At 50.1% G+C, this 4,431-nt stretch overlaps 1 non-coding gene across 1 annotated transcript; it reads left to right on the top strand.

Annotated features, from left to right (window-relative positions):
- Nucleotides 1–3,682: 3,682 nt before the first annotated feature.
- Nucleotides 3,683–3,754, top strand: Trnae-uuc. The gene has a single exon. It is a non-coding gene; the product is annotated as a tRNA-Glu (tRNA).
- The last annotated feature ends 677 nt before the right edge of the window (nucleotides 3,755–4,431 follow it).

Raw genomic sequence — 4,431 nt, 5'->3', positions numbered from 1 at the left:
GGACGTTCACCCCAAGTCATGGGACATGGAGATGTTGCTAGATTTGGAGCAAAGTCACATGATCTGAACAAATTGCTGGAGAAGCTTTGCCAGGCCCCTTTGGAGAACACACCCAGTCTTAGACACTGGACCTGGTGCTGGGTGTGGAGATTAACTTGCCCTGGTGCTCAGCCACGGGGTGGGGGGTGGAGGCTGAGGGGGTGGGGAGTTACCCCAAAGAGCTCCAAGGTTAACTAACTCCCGAGTCCAGCGGCCTGTCGAGAACATTCCTTGTGGAGAGGAGTTAACAGCTGCATATTTCTGAAGCTTCTTCTGAAAGTGAACTCTCAGGGCCCCTGAAATGAAAACCACCTCCACTCCTAAGTGCCTGGCAACCAGGCCTGCATCACACCCGCATCCCCTCCTCATCCCCTCGGCTACTGTAGTCTCTGGCAAGTGTGGCGTGTTTGGGACTTTCCTCCAGTATCAAATGGAGGATAAAACGGGAGAGGTGCCTACAGAGAATCAGCCTCGTATGCGCAGGGACAGAAATAACTGTTCTTATGTCAACAAGAAAGCTTTGTCTGTGTGTACGTTTCCTCCTCCCCGGGAACATTTTGTTCTTGCTGCTGGTTAAGAGGTGGCAACTTTCACATAGAAATACAGCAGGAAGTATTTAAGCGAGATTAAAAAAAAAAGGAGGGGGGTTACTACTTGGTCAAATAATTGAGTACAGGGTTAGGTTCTCAGGGGCATGAAGGAATTTAACTCCTGAACCTTCTTATTGAATAACTCAAGGGTGGTACTGGATTCACCTTGATGGATTTATTTTTATTAATATTATTATTATTATTTTAATCTTCAGGCTTGTGTTTTGAGATTCAGAGAAAGTGGGAGTGCCTAGTGATTGGGAGATTTGAGGCAGTTTCATGGAGCTGAACGGCCTCAAGTTCGGCTCAGGGTGGAAGAGGCTGGTCTGGCAGAGGGACGAGCAGGGCAGAACAGATAGGCTATTCTGTGGATGGGAGCAGGCTGTGCCAGGGCAGGGTGCCGAAAGCTACAAAGGCTTAGCTGGGGAATCAGGAGTTTACGGACAACCAGAGCGGACGTGGACCCGAGTTTCTGTGCTTCAGTGGCCCCACACTTTTAGAAGCAAAAAGCTGCTTAGTCCTATACTTTGACACAGCTCAAAATCTAGGAACCTCACAAAGGTGGATGCTTGCTAACAGCCAGAATGCGGCCTTGTGTCCTGAAGCTCCCATCTGGAAGTCCCAGGTAGATAAAGCAGGAAGTCTAGATCAACAAAGGCATCGGAAAAGTCTTCTGACCTCCTTGTGAGGCACTGTCTCTGGGGCCCAGGAAGGGTTGCTGTACTGGCTGGGTTTGTGAGGCATCAGAGTGGAACGAACCTCAGCTGAGGAGATGCCTCAGTGAGATCCAGCTGTAAGGCATTTTCTCAATTAGTGATCCACAGGGGAGAGCCCAGCCCATAGTGGGTGATGCTCAACCTGGGCTAGTGTAAGAAGGCGGGCTGAGCAAACCATGGGAAGCAAACCATGGGAAGCAAACCATGGGAAGCAAACCAGTAAGCAGCTCCTGCCTCCAGGTTCCTGTCCTGACTTCTTTCAACGATGAACAGCAGTGTGGAAGTGTAAGCTGAATAAACCACCTACACCCTCACTTCCCCAACTTGCTTTTTGGACATGGTGTTTCGTTACAGCAATAGGAACCCGTGTCCAGTGAGAGCCAGCCCTAAAGCAAGTACAGGCCCAAGAACGGTGAGTCCGGGCTGCATCTGATGCCTTTACCATCTCCATCTCTCCCCCACGCCCTAGGGTGTCCACAGGAGGAAACCACGGGAAGACAGGAGAAGCGGGTTATCGCACCCTGGTGTGGTTTTTAACTAGCAGATCACTAAGCCTCCATCGCTGCTGCCTGCCCTCCCAGCTTTGTAACCTTCATTCATTCTCTGGTCTCAGTGCGGCCATCTCCAGTTACCAATGTGATGTCCTGACACAAAGCAGGGAGAAGTAACCCACAGTGAACTTTGAGAACCAGTACAAGCCAGCAATTATCCCCAAGACAGGGATGGGATAGAGGCAGGAGAATTTTCTACAGTAAAGATTAAGCTGCTGAATGGTGATGCCTTGTCCTGACTGTTCTGTTAAAGAGCCCCGAAGGTTTCTGGTAAAAAAGCAGACTTGCTGGGGAGGGGCTTGTGGGGGTCCTGCCTCCCCCATGTGATTAACAATTAAGATTGCTGGGAGGCAGAGGGGCAGGCAAAGCTCAGGAGACCACCCTTACCCATTCTTGAGGAACTATTGAGTTAATGGCTTCTGGGGAGGGGAAGACATTTTCTTCAGTGGTGTAACAACTAGCAAGGTGCCCATGCCCCTGTAAACAACCTTTTTCCTGTATTTCTGTAACTATCCCTAAACTCATTCACACAAACACACACACACACTCAAAAGAATAGTGGGAAAGAGAGGCCCAGCAGGAGGTGGTGTCGGAGGGTCATGGGGTGTGACCAAAATCCATGATGTATGAAAATGTCACAATGAAACCCATTATTGTGTACAGCTAATAAAAAACTTAAAAAGTAAATTTGCATTGGGGCAAGATTGGGCCCGCAGCACTCAGGAGGCGGATCTTTGTGAGCTCCAAGCCAGCCTGGTCTATTCTGTGAAACTCTTGTTTTAAACAAGAAAAAAGTAAACTTGCATTTACTTTGGTTATATCCCATGGACGGCATCCACCCAATGAATGGGGAGCACCGGTGATTTGTACCCTCAAAACTGTAAGATACCTAAAACTAATAATTATAATCCCACGGGACGAAAAATCAGGAAGTAAACAAGAAATCCCATCCCGCTCCACCCCCTAATTTCAGAAGCAGGATGCAGGGCTCTTTAAATTGCTAGGGTTAGTTTTAGAGAGTATTCTGGGTGTTCTCAATCAGGTGGCCCTCAAAATGAAAGCAGCTATCTCACGAATTGAAAACAAAGGAACTTGCAAAGCCAGAACAGAAAACCACTGTGGTGGGTGGACGGGCGAACGGAAAGAGGCGTCTTCTGCGCACAGTAGGTTTGCAGTCGGAGCTGCAAACCTCTCTAGGATCATCTGACTGTTGGTTGCTGGGATCCCACGCTCTCCCGATCGTTGAACTTTGTCTTGTAAGGCGAGCAGAGCCTTACGCGACGAAGTTTCTATTTCCGGTCTGTTCCGCGTCGGCCTCAGAAGCTTTAGAGGACCTGTCCGTGGCCCTCCCAAGTCCCCGGGGGCCGGGACCGGAGCTAGGAGGGACGTTTAAAAGGGACCCAAGGTCCGCAGAAAGAACTGTGAGGCTGAGCATCTGTCTCTGTGCTGGGCTGCGACCCATTGAGTTTCCGCGGTCCCAAAGAGGACCGTGGCGACTGCCACTGCCCAGCCTTCCTGCCCCACGTGGCTGCAGCAGTGGGGGTGGGGGTGTGGCTGCCACAGCTACAGCTTGCAGGTTCTGGTCCCACGGAGACCAGCAGAATCAGGGCAGGACCAGTGGCTCCGATGTGCCATAAAAGACCGGGAATGGAGCAGAGCAGGAGCGCAGTAACAAAACGAACGCATGCGCAAATCAGATTCACACGCAGGGGCGGTACCTACAGACCATGGGAGGAGCAGAGCAAAGAGACTCAATTTGCCTGAGCTCTGCGTCGTGTCTGTCGTCTCCCACATGGTCTAGCGGTTAGGATTCCTGGTTTTCACCCAGGCGGCCCGGGTTCGACTCCCGGTGTGGGAACACCAATACCATTTTTAGAACAAAGACTAAGTTTACAATGACCTGACCCAAGAAGAGAGTTTTTAGACGAACTGCATTTATATCCCTTGCTATGAGCGGTCACGGCAGCAGAAGGAGGTTGAAGGGACACTGAGAATGACAAGGGCCAGAGTGACGGCAGTAAAGGGAGAGACCGGTAGCATCCGGTCAGGCATATGGACCCACTAAAGACATCTGTGCTCTTACTTTGAAAGAAAAGATGCAACTTCAGGGTATAATACGCTCTGAGGCTGCTTAAGCTTTCCTCCGGGGAGAGCAAGACTCCCGGACTTGCGATTCAAATGTCTCATTCCGCTGACGTTCAGAGGGGAGAGGGAAGAAAAACAGGTTTTCGGAAATATTCAGCGGCGAGGCGATACCAGCAACAGTAAAAGCACGCTGTCTTCTCTGATAATATTTAACACGGTCTGTTTGAAACTGAATGAATGAATGACTATGAGTGAGTGCGAATGAGTGAGAAAGACCTTCCAGCATTAATGTTTGACTAGAATCAGAAATCGCAGTATTTTGATGCGGCCCGCGCTCAGTTGCCTCACACCCCTCCGCCCCAGCTCTTCACCCCTTTACCTGTCCTGACTTATGCAGTTAGGAAAACCCACAAGGGTTTGAGGCTCCATTTCTCTCCACTGGGGTTGAAT

Source organism: Arvicola amphibius, chromosome 13 (genome assembly GCF_903992535.2).
Source record: "Arvicola amphibius chromosome 13, mArvAmp1.2, whole genome shotgun sequence".
In the NCBI taxonomy this organism is placed as follows: domain Eukaryota; kingdom Metazoa; phylum Chordata; class Mammalia; order Rodentia; family Cricetidae; genus Arvicola; species Arvicola amphibius.
This window is presented reverse-complemented; position numbering and strand designations above follow the sequence as displayed.